Source organism: Prorops nasuta, unplaced genomic scaffold (assembly GCF_024137725.1).
Source record: "Prorops nasuta isolate Cenicafe-Biocafe unplaced genomic scaffold, Cenicafe_Pnas_1.2 PNAS00034, whole genome shotgun sequence".
Lineage (NCBI taxonomy): Eukaryota > Metazoa > Arthropoda > Insecta > Hymenoptera > Bethylidae > Prorops > Prorops nasuta.
This window is the reverse complement of record NW_027116831.1, coordinates 1,284,114-1,297,785: the sequence shown is the minus strand read 5'-3', so window position 1 is coordinate 1,297,785 and position 13,672 is coordinate 1,284,114.

The window sequence follows — 13,672 nt, the reverse complement described above, 5'->3', positions numbered from 1 at the left end:
ATTCTATTCCCTCCTACTATTTTCCTCCTTGGGTCCTTCTTTTAATTTCACATTATACCTTTTTTGAACCTTGGGTACAGATTCCTTTTTTCTTATACAAGCTGTCGATAAATATAAAGTGAAAAAATATGCAGTATCAAGTGATTATTAATTTAGCGTATAGACAGAATTCTCCAGTAATTCATATAATTACAAGAATAATAGATGAAATTATGCAAAATTTATCACAAGCGGTAAATGAAGAAACAATCGAGACGCATGGAATGGAGTATGAAAATAGTAAGTTATTATGAATGAGATTGCATCATACATTTTTCTAAAATCTGATGATTTTTTACAGTAACACGCTGTATACAACTGTTGATGAGAGGTATCAGAATGATTGAGATAGAGGCAGGGATAATTCCGCAGGAAGAGGAGGAGGAGCAGGAGGAGGAGGAGGATGAGGAGGAGACAACGATGGAGGTAGCAAGGGCAGAAGAATAGCTTGATATTTTAAAATATTATATGTTAAAACTCTTTTTAGTTATATATATATATATATTGAATAAAAGTATTATATGTTAAATCTTTTGAATATTGAATAAAAATTACTGTAAGCATATTATAAATGAATAGATTATTCATTACATCTTCCTGTAAGCATGCTCTACATGTCACATAGTTAACAGACATTATTTTTCCTTTTGCGAAACAATGGGGAGTGAAATTCTAGGGACCACCCAATGTTCCTCCTATGAGCTTTCCCAGGGCTCTCTAAATCTGACCCGATACCTTCTGTCCATATTTTACCCTCTCAACCAGTCTCTAGCTATTTTTTTTCGAGACTTTTCTCACAAACAGGTCAGATAAATGAGCCCACGTGCTAAACAGAGTCACAGTTGTGAAGTAAGATTGTCAAGAAGCCATTGATGCGCTCGATACTTTCTGACCATATTTTACCCTCTAAACCAGCCTCTAGCTATTTTTTCGTGACTTTTCCTCCCTCAAGCAGACCAGACAAATCATTCAGCCTCTAGCTATTTTTTTCTCAAGACTTTTCTCACAAGCAGAGCAGACAAATGATCCCACGTGCTAAACAGAGTCACAGTGTGACGTAAGATTGTCGAAAAGCAATTGATGCGCTCGTAAATTTTAAGCTGCACTCAGGATATGTCCTTAAGATGCTAGTATTCCCAACCCAAGTAATAATGGACGTATATTTCACGACTCGTTTCTAAATAATGAAAAGTTTATATTTTAAACTGTCATTACTTTATCTGAGGAACGTGACTATCTGCACCATCTAGTACGTGTTATGACACGTTTGATTTAAATATATTTGTTTTAGATGACGGTTATTTGATCTGAAGAACGTGTATCTCACGACTTGCTTTTAAACAATGAAAAGCTTATATTCTAGACTGATGTCACTTTATATAAGGAACGTGTATATAATTAAATGGATTTATTTATTTTAATTAACAACTACTTGATCTAAAGAATACATGTATCAACCGGTTTAAAATAATGAATTCTCTTTGAAATCTACAATCATGAGTGAGTAACCCATCAAAAATGTCGTTCGCCTGCAACAGTCCCTCCACTCTCAATTTCCAATAAGCGTGTATATCTTATCCCTTCCTACGATATTATTCAAAGCCACCCAAGTTTCGTTTGCCTGCAACACTTCCCCTACTCTCAATTTCCAAGTGTGTATATCTTATTCCCTCCTAGGATATTATTCAAAGTCACCCACGCTAGCAATTAGGAAATTTCATTCAGTCTCGATTAGAAGCGTGAAGCAGTCGAAAGTTCAAGTCTGTAACGCTGCAGTCATAATATTTTATTGTGGTGTAATAGCAGTATTGAAGCTTCAAGCAGTACAAAGTACCAGTTTCACGTTGCAGATAGAATATTTTTTTATTGTCACGTAATTGTCGTAGATAATCTTTAGAAGGTAAGAATTATTTTTTCTTTTTTACGTTATTCTCTATTCTTAATATTATTTTATTATTATAGAAATGGATTTAACTAAGATTAATGAACTCGCAACTGTAGAACCAAAAACTTTTATAAAACTGAATACTTTGGAGATTGGGGGGTCATACCGAATAACTGAATTATCGAAAATTAAAACCAAATATGGGGAGAGAATAATAGCAAAGCTGCTTACGAAGGAATGGTTCTTCTTGCCTGCGAGGATGATGGCATTACTGGAAAAACTAGAACAATTCAAGAATTTTCAAGATGCAGCTTCAAATCAAATATTAACATTCACGTATCATGGTGGAAATTACAATAATATGACATTTGCAATTGTTAGTCAAATTTCAAAAGATTAATTTAGAAAACATTTGTAAGGAATAATTTAAACACAAATAAATGATTATTATATCTTATTTATTATTTTTTTCCTTCATTATAATGATAAGCTTAACTATAGTCTATTAGCGATTAACATACATTTCTAACTATTAGCGATTAACTTACATTTCTAACAATACTTGTAAGCGGGTTATATTCAACAATTTTATCATGTATAATTAAACAATACGCAGTAGTATTACTTGCAATATTTTTAGAACAATCGATCTCTATTTTAACGTCAACTGTGCCAGATTTAATAGATTCGTTTTGATGCGAACAATCAATGACAAAGAGAGGGCCATATTCTAAGAAATTGTTGTAATCAAGCATTGGTTTCGACGGTTTTTCTCCAGCATAATAGGATTGGATAAATTTAACATACATATCATATAGTACAGAAAATCGTGATTTTTCAGTATCAGTATCAAGTCGATCATACGGATAAAATTCAGAATTAAGATAGACTTTAATATCACGAACAAAACTATCATCGAAGTCAAGCACCTTCATATGCTGCGTATTCTTCTTATTTGTTCTAAATGCTAGAATAACGTATCGAGGCTTCTCCAATTGTGTTGCAGCTTTTACAGCCCACGTATGCCTCTGTGTTTCTGGTAGAAGCGGGTATTCGTAGAGTTCCCAGGATCGAAAAGCCATGGTGAGGCTTTTGTTTTGGTCGATAATACGTAGAAATTGAAGTTTTGTGTATTCATTCAATGATATATGAGGAATTCTCCATTGCACTTTTTGAACATCAATTTTGGAGTCGGTGATTTTCGTTGAAGAATATATCGAATTCGTATCATTACGTGCTCGAATGAGAACGAGCTCATGACGTGCATTTATTATGACTCTTCTATAGTCTTCACAAAAACCCAACAGCATTTTCAGTGGTACGCAAAAATTAAAATATTTCGTAGGCTTATAATCTGATAGAAACCATCCTGAATGGTGTAGACTCGTACTCTCCTCCCCAGTCAGAGAAATGAGATTCTTCATGGAACTAGTAATACCCACATTCTTACTGCGGTCAATCTCAATACCATTCAATTCATAGCGAATTTCATCGAACAAGAATGCCATGGAATTGCAGTCAAGTCCCACTGTATCTTGAACTGTTGCACCCTGAGCACGAGTGCCCTCGATTAATTTTCCCTCTATGTATAGGTAACTCTCACATGGTAGAAGAATTAAATCTTGCTGTTGTATTGGAATTCGAATTTCGTCACTATTTCCCAATGATGCATTTGCATACGGATTGTAAGCATGTATTTCCATTTTAGTAATGCGATTGTCGTACACAGGTTGTGCGGTTACGTCCAACAGGTCCATTTTTATTTCTGACCTTGAAACCCAGTGATTGAAGAAAGGTTATATTTTTTCTTGTTAGCGGTCTTCTAACGTAATCCCCACCCAATGTATCTGCTCCTGCAGCAACTGTTGGACTGATGATAGGCTCATCTGGTATCGGTGATTTATAAGTATTCTTGTAAATTAGCATTTTCTAATGTGTAATCGAATTGTAATTTCTTCCCCACCGAAATTTACTAGACGGTTTTCCTGATCGAGAATGCGCAAAGTAAGACGGTCAATTACTTTCACAATGACTGGCAAGTAAATGACGTTTTTCGGTGTTTCCGAGATTTTATAGCCTGGTGGCACGCTTGGAAAAAATTCATGTATAACATGTTGAGGTTTGCCGTTTGTATATGCACCAGCAGTAATATTACATTCAATTCGTAAAATATTCACCCTTATAATGTTTACGGGCTGGTCTGATTCGGCTAGAGTGTTCGGCTGAATAATTCGATCTGACGAAAAACCCAATAAAGAGCCTATATTATTAGGTTTTGTAAAATCGATCAGATATTTACACTTTATTTCACTTTTCAACGTATTATTATTAGCACGTAGAATAATGACATCTTCATTATCCGCCTCATGCATCAATGTACGCAAAAGATCATTTATAGCACTCAATTCATAACAACCTGTAGGTATAGTCAGATCTTCAGTATCGTAGTAAAACTTATTGTTCGACTCATCAACATTAGCGATTGAATTGAAGCTCTGAAAGTCTACGAGACCAAGTTCATATTGCTCCTCCCGAAGATTGATCGGTGGGAAAAAATCTGCCTCTAATATGGACTCGCGGTCAGACAGCGTAACCGTTAAAGACATTGTTCACGTAGAAACTTGACACACAACTGACCGCATATGCTTGTATCATACGATTGATATTGATCGTGGTTGTAGTAGATTATAGCAGAAGGACCAAAATAATCTAAAAGTTCAATTGGAGGTTTCAAATTTCCAAAGGAGTCGAAATACTTTACGTAATTATTACGTTTAACGTAGGCAACCCAATGTGTACCAGAACCTTTATCTTCATCAAGATTCACGATTGCACACTCATTGCATAGTACGGTTTGCGGTAGAGATGTGCACATAAAAACTCCTCGAAAATGTGGTATATCCTGACATGCATGTAATAATTGAATATTACTAGTAGCTCCAGATTTCGGGAGGTTGCTTATTTTTTTTTTTTTGCGAGGTTTTTTTCCTCCTTTTCAAACCCTCTCCCCTTCGTCCGTAAGGGGTTAGGTATAAACCATGTCCACGCCTGCCTTCTATTACACGATTGTGACGCTGTATCTCTTCCAATTGTCTCTTGGATGCTTTCGCATCGTTTACAGCTTTTGTTATACCTGCTGCGCCCCCAGCTAATGCGCCCACTGCACTCAACAGTGGGAGCAGAGGTAATAAACCCCCCCGTTTTTTTTTTTGAGTAAATTGCTTTTTCCTCAATAAACCTCCTCGTTTCTTCGGTACACGAATTTTTCTTTTCTTCATGCTTCTTCCATGCACTTGTAGGCCTAAGCCAAGTTTTCGTTTTACATTCATGGATGCCCAGACTGCTGCTGCAGCTGCTCGTTCACGTAAAGATGAGTCACTAGCAGTGATACGTTTTCGTGCACGCTGTGCAAGAACTTTATCAGCCTGGTGACGTGGTGGCAGATCCTTATATATTGAATATGCGATATCGTGTTCACGACAGGCTTCGTCTAGAGGATTTATACCAGGATCACCACGTGCTAACCGTTCTCGAAGTCGAGTACCTGGTCCGCAATAATTGTAGCCAGGTATGTGTACTTCGAACGGTAATTTATTCAGTATTTTATTGAAAAAAGTTCCACAACCGTAGCTTACCATGTGGAACTTTCTTTCTGTTTCTCACACAGAGTTTGCTGACAAGCCCAGCAATCTTTTATTGAAGGGAGCGGTCCATCAATGTGATCTGTATTAGGTAGATTATGATGTTTAAAACACCAGCGATATTGTTGTACTTCAGGATCTGCACGAATATGTTCAGGCAATTTATTCCAAACCTCTTGAATACTACGCGGAAAGTACTTTAAAAGTAAAATTTTCGGTATGTATTCAAACTGCTCAGCGGTTAATACCTCCAAACTTGACACATCTAACACTAATAACGGCATGATGAGAACTGATTAAACAATTCATTTCATTCCTATAAATAGGTTGTATGACCACAGAGTTTTCAGTCATGGACTTCGTAAAGCAGCCGCTCGGTATTCGTGTTTCTAATATAGATTACCGAACAACCGATAAATGCATGAGACGTCACGGACCTCTACTCCCATCAACCATACGCTGTATAGTTTGTGGCCCTTCAAATTGTGGAAAAACAAATGTATTGCTGAGCCTTATAGAAAGCCCTCAGGGTGTGAGATTTGAAAACCTATACGTTTATTCAAAATCGTTGCAGCAACCAAAATATCGATACTTGGAGCGACTATTATCGGACAATGAAGAAATTAGTTATTTCCAATTTTCTAATAATAGTGAGGTTATAAAAGTAGCTGAAGCACTACCAAATTCAATTTTCATATTTGATGATGTTGCAACCGATAAGCAAGACAATATAAGAGACTACTTCTCCATGGGTAGACATTCTAAGATTGATTGCTTTTATCTTTGTCAGACTTATGCAAGGATACCAAAACATCTAATACGTGATAATGCAAATTTTTTAATTATTTTTAAACAAGATGGAACTAACCTAAAACATATATATAACGAACATGTAAATACAGATATGGCGTTTGAAAAATTTTATGAATTGTGTTCAAATTGTTGGAAGCGTGATTATGGATTTTTAGTAATTGATAAAGACAGTGCAATGCAAAATGGACGATATCGAAAGGGTTTCTATAAATATGCTGTGATTAAAGAGTGATGTTAATGGTCAAAAATGTTAGTTTAACCTTGAACGTTGAACAAGTCTATATATTGAATAGAGAATAGCTTTACAAAATGAAGGAGAAAAAGCTTCTAAAGAAGATTGCTGAGGCAAGTGAAGTAATTCGTCAAAAATATCGCGCACTCAAATCAGACAGAGTAATGATGGAAGACAGTTTAAATGAAACTTTTAAACCAATAGTTGAACCATTAAAGAAGCTCACCGAAAATAATCAAGCAATTTTCGTTGCACCGAAACATGAGATGAAAATGGAACCTATAAAGAGATCTCTCTCACACGAGGAATCTTTCATAATTCCGATGAAACGAAGAAAGTCTTATCTCACATCGACTCCACAGCGGAAAGATTTCATACGCAGCTCCAGAATTAACGTTCAAGGTCATTCATCGGATGATGAGCAGGAATATCCACAGTCGCACGAAACACAGTACCTTTCTCTGGAAGATGATGAAGAGGAGGAGGAGGAGGAGGGGGAGGGGGAGGAGGAGGAGGAGAAGGTGAAGAAGAATAATGAATATGGCACGCAAGATTTAGCGAGACAAATAGAATTACCTGTGCATACATCCATCGAGGATGTAAAAGATGCTAATCGAAGTACGATAAAGTCTGGTTCAATTGCATCCAAATATATAGAATTGTTGACGAATAATGCTAAGGATAAAATTGACAGTAATTTTGGAGTTAAGTTAGATAAAGTGACGAATAAAATGTGGCTTGCGAAATGTGCTTTTAATGTTGATGATTACAGTAATTTTATTATTATCGATAAGGAGTATTATCCTGGCACGAAAGGTCTATTTGAATTGATCTTCATGAAAGAACCTGAAGATTATACTAAAGATGATTTAGACACATATAAAAGTATTCTTTCTCAAACTAATGTGCACAGAGCAGATAACATTAGTACAGGAAAGCTTCGTGGGAATAAGGGACATAAATGGAAGAAAATAATTAGTGAATTATTTCCACCGAAGACAAAACTTGTACAAGGCAAGGGATATATGCGTGTTAATAATAATCCCGTGAGCTATGTACATTGGAACGATCCAAACGAACTGGTCGAGCGATTAAAACTATTAATTGCATCATCTGCTGCTGGTCATACGAATCATCATAATGAGATACAGTCAATAATTGAGGAGCTCCATGAAGAAGGTATCATCTTATAAAAGAGATTGCAGTTTCAAGATTTTCTCAGTTCAACGTACTACTTCACTATGACGATAAATAAATTTGGAGCTGGTTTCAATACTGGTAAAGTGAGAAATTATTTTCACAAAATTGATGATGATACGTTAAAGTTTGATAAATATAAGAATGCATTTAATGCCAAGAAGAAAATAATTTCAAACTTGGGATCTGATGTTACTGATGAGACAAGTGCGGTGAATATCAGTGTTCTGATGAGTAATTTGACACCACTGCGTGATAGCTTTACAAAAGAAATGAATGAATATAGTGTGAAGCTGAATGAATATGCATTAAAATGTGAAATTCTTGAGGAAAAAATGACAAATCTGTTGAAAAAACGTATCGACGAAATTGATGAAAGAATCGAAAAATTGAATGATAAAATCGATCATAATAGTTACAAATTGGCAGGATCTAAATAAGAGAAGAAAGCGTTATTCTATATAAAAGAGATTGCAGTTTCAAGATTTTCTCAGTTCCACGTACTACTTCACTATGACAATAAATAAATTTGGAGCTGGTTTCAATACCGGTAAAGTGAGAAATTATTTCCACAAAATTGATAATGATACGTTAAAGTTTGATAAACAAAAGAATGCATTTAATGCCAAGAAGAAAATAATTTCAAACTTAGAATGTGATGTTACGGATGAGACAAGTGCGGTGAATATGGCTGCTCTGTTACGTAATTCGATGACTGTACGTGATAGCTTAATGAGAGAATTGTTTGAATACAGTGAGAAGCTAACTCACTATTACCTAAAATGTAACATTCTTGAGGAAAAATTTACAACTCTAATGAAAAAAATCGATGAAATTGATGAAATTGGTATAAGAATCGATAAATTGGTTGATAAAGTCGATCATAATGATTATAAATTGGATCGAAAAGACAAGGAATTACGAAATGATATGATTGTTGGATTGAAAATTGTTGTAGAATATTTCTCTAATCAGCTGGCAAAAAAAGATTTTGCAAATGAGAAGAATAGAGAAGACGATATAAATTATGCCTTGAAGAAACTTATACTACCGCCAGTGCTTGATGACCTGCTGTAAACATAACACGTAGTGGAATAATTATGAGTAGTGAGGAGAAGAAGCAATTGGTAGAAGAGTTGCATGTGCCTGCCAGACGGAACTTTTTACGTAGACGGGTAATAATACGAGGCTTCGATGACCTCTGGCAAGCAGACCTGGTAGACATGAGAAACTATGCAGACGCAGGCTACCACTACATTCTCACAGTTATTGATGCATTGTCGAAATATGGCTGGGCAATAGCCCTGAAAACCAAGTCAGGCAAGGAAGTGACAGCTGCATTGCTGAAAATCCTGAAGAGTGGGAGATGTCCGAAAAATCTACAGACCGACGATGGCAAGGAATTTTATAATAGTGATTTCCAATCGCTTATGAAAAAGCATGGAATAAATCATTACTCAACATACAGTGTATTGAAAGCAACCATAGTCGAGCGTTGGAATCGAACGTTGAAGACAGAAATGTGGAAAGGATTTACGTTGAATGGAAATTACAAGTGGAGAGCTATGCTACAACAACTGGTTGACAAATACAATTCAAGAAAACATCGTACTATAGGAATGCGTCCAGCCGATGTGAAACCTGAACATGCTAATAAGCTCTTAGCAACAGTATTCAGTAATATAAAGATCGTTGGTCGTGCCAAGTTCAAAGTCGGTGATTTTGTACGAATCAGTAAATATAAGAATGTATTTGCAAAAGGCTACACACCAAATTGGACAACTGAAATATTTGAAATTATAAAAGTGCAGAAAACAAATCCTGTTACATATTTACTAAGGGATTCTAGTGGTACAGATATATATGGTGGATTCTACGAACATGAACTTTTAAAAACTGCTAATCCTAATGTATATCTAGTTGAGAAGGTATTACGTAAGAAGGGGGACAAAGTCTTTGTAAAGTGGTTAGGATTCAATAATACACATAATTCATGGATAAATAAAAACAATATTTTGTAACATACAATTTATTAATAAAGAAGCAATTATTTAATCTTCATTTAAATCTACTTCACTTAATTCTATTTCATTTATCCTATAATGACCCCATGGTAGAGTTGATACAGTACCTTGTACAATATAGCGCTTATCATCATGTGGACTGAGAGAAATTTTTTGCTGTACAATTGAATAAACATTATGCAATTTTGAACGAATTAAATTTTGATTATGGATATGAACAGTAAAATTTTGTAAGCAGTCTCTATAATCTTCAAACGTTATTTTTCTAGCGATAACGCAACTCTTAACGCCCTTAGCTTTTTTAAAAATTTTATCTTGTATTTTAAATGTATACATTTTCGATCTCAGCCCAATAAACTCAGTCATAATTCTCCCGTTATTCTCATCTTTCATCAAACCAGGCACTTTTTTATTTACTAGAGGTAAATTATACTGGTTATTAGGCGAATAATCACTAGTATCGAATCTTGAAAGATTTTCTCTCATGATCGTGTAAATGTCATCGCATTCGATACTGTATATCAAACTATCTGTATCGGTATACAATGCTCTACATTTACTACCAAACGTTGGAAGCATATATTCATAATGGAATTCGTATAAACATGTTTTTGAAATATCTAGAATACTCATACCTACATATATAGGTTTATCAAATTTCGCCGTTAATTTTTTTAATTCTACCGCAACCAAATTTTCGTTGAATATGGCGCTACTGTGAAAATTTGGTTGGGATATCAATGCTTCTGCTCCATATCTTCCTTCCCACTTACTAACTAGCCTCACATCAACTCTATTTCTTACATTTTCCATCGTCTTACCGAACACTGCATTGTTCATTAGTTTGAAAAGATTTTTCTCAAACTCATTTTTAGATGCAGCTCGCAAACGTGTGTTTAAGTCTATATATTTGTTTAGCCAGGCAGATTGCTGGAATCTTAATCCGCGATGGATACGTTTCAGTACCATTCCATGACGAATACATTGTTGTAAAGCCCGATAATGTATAACATAACGCTCCTTATTTTCGACAGTTGCAAGTAGCTTCTTCTGTCGTGCTCCGGGCGGAGCCTCACGTACCGGACAAAATGGCAAGTCAGAGTGATTATCATGAAGTACGCTTGGATACTCCAAGTCTACCTCTAAAATAAAACCCTCATATGAATCTATAGGTATGCTAGAGATATCAAAGTTGTTAGTATCTTCAATCCAGCGAAATCCATGAGTAGGTAGAGCTTGACACATTGCCCATCCGTATAGATTATTTACATCATAGTACATTAAATATTTGCTTGGTTTTGTTGAGTCATAATCATTCATATACCGATTGTTTGCTTTTTCATAGCGGTGAGAGCACTGACTCAAACCACCACGTATTCCGCGTTCTACGAAAAGCAACATTTCAACATCAGTGAAAAGTTCCAATTTTATTCTAGTATATTTAAGCATTGCATCCCAAGTGAAGCCTGGGAGTGTAAAATAATGTGCAGGATCCAAATTATAATTTTCCATGCAGCTATCACGAAAATTTTCAAAAACGTCTGTCAGTAATAATACGTCAGTTTTTAAATAGAGATCGCTGTACTCCCCAAGTGTTTGTATTTGAAAATTGATCCATACCTCCTTAGCATGATTATATGCCTCTTCACTAATATCACTGTCAGTTAATTTGTTATAGAATAACTTGCGAGGCGGTAAAGCATTTTCTTCCAGACGATTCAGATTATCTACGTAATCATAAGGAAAAATACCTTTTCTTGTTAGTAGATTAAATTGTTCCGTATTTAAATTCGAAAATTCTGACTCTAAGTTTTGCAATTGAGATCTCTCCAAGTATGAGCTCAATTTGTCTAAACTTGATGCAAGAAATTTAAATGAATCAATAAATCTGAGCTGAATATTATATTTCCGTATGTATTTTGTAAATGAAATATACTTTTCCTTATGTACAGGTAGCAGGTATACTGAACCCTCATACATGTTTGCGATCGCATTGAAGATGAAATGTGCATCGTAATTAGATAAATTATGAAAAATTACTGGAATAACGTGCGAATCTTTATAGTTTAAATTACAATTGTTGTGAGAGGGTCCTCTATATTTACCTGTTAAATGATCATGATCGCGAACACGTATTTGATTTGGAAGAAATGGCTTTTTACATATATGACAGTCAGGATCATTGTTATGACGAAAATTTTCGCTAATACTTAGCGTTCTCATAGGCACTACAGTCTTTAGTTTTTCGCTCGCTATGCTAGCAATTTTATCGAGTTCTCGCACAAACCATTCTATACACTCGAGTCCACGATATGATTTATAGGTTGAGAGCGATGAATCACGAACGCTTTTAAAATAATATCCTACACTAAAGGGTAAATGTTTTTGATAAATACTACTATTACCGCTCGTTTCATTCACTTTCTCTAATAAACATTCAATGTCTGCATATACGACGAATGGGGTCCTCTCATTGTTCTTGTCATTTTTAAAGGACACCCAACGGTCCTCTTCAGGTAGCAGTATACGGACGTTTATATTGAGCTGACTGCAATCACGTTTATGAGATTGAAGTTTATCCTCATTGAAGAAATAGTGTAAACATCTAAGAGAAAAATCATATTAGTATATAAACATTAAATAAAATTATATTAAAATATAAACAGTATAACATACCGATTACAAATAAGATGAGATTGTTTTTTTCGAGTCAGTTGTTTCTTTAGCAAGCGAGAAAGATTCGTGATACATAAAAAATGTGCTGCACCTTGATGTTCGAGAAGAAGAAGATTCGCATGTCTCGATTTCTCACATTTTGTGAGTTGAAGAGGTGCAATAATTTTATTCTCCTGCCCTTCTTGCTCATCCACCATGGTGAAAACATTAATCGACACATCATTATCTTCTTCAAATTTAGGTATCTGCCTTAATGTGGTTGGAAATGTTATACTTCTGACGTTGAAAACAGATTTAAAATGGGGGTATGAAGATTGTCGTTGTGGGTTTTTAGTTGAAATAGTCGGATAGAGTGCAGCCGTTACAACCCATGCAAAACATGTATTATCATCACTCTGTATGTTTATCACTGCATGTTTGTTCTTAATATATTTTGGAAGGTCGATTCCACAGCCTGCATGTAGTGGATTATAGTGATTAATATTCACAATTAAATTTAATATTTTTTCCAAAGCCCACCCACTATCACGCTCTTGAAATTCACCTAATTTTGTTAAAATTTTATCTATGACGTTTGTTTTATACCAATCACTAAAAGTATCAGTCTTGAATAAAATCACATTTTTTGTGGAAATATGTTTGATATCACTAATTTCCTTGCAAATAAATTGTCCGTTGAATACCATATTTATCTTAACAGCGCTTACTTTACTGAATACTTTGTTCATGTAGGATTGCAGCATTTCTGATGCTGCCAATAGAAATTCATGTGGTTCGATATAATTAGTGTTTACTATCATACCACTACACATTCGACTTTTAAATGATGAATCAAGATCTTTCCAAATAAGCTTTTCCGCATTAATGCCCGCTCCAATTGAATTTTTATTTTTCGCCGCATGGAGAAGTAACTTTCGAATACATTTTATTTCTGCAAGATTTTTCTGTATAGCATCTGGAGTTGCATTCCGGTTGGATTCTCTCAAATCTCGAATATAATCACGACACTTGCAAACCCACTCGCGATAATCATGCTGAGTTCTTAAATCGGGATTCTTAAGAGCGTGATTTGAAGAATAACTTTTTTCTCTTGCTGCTCTGATTAATCGACACTGTATCTGAGCAATTTCCGTAAATATTTTCTGCCTTGCTCCTATACGTGCAT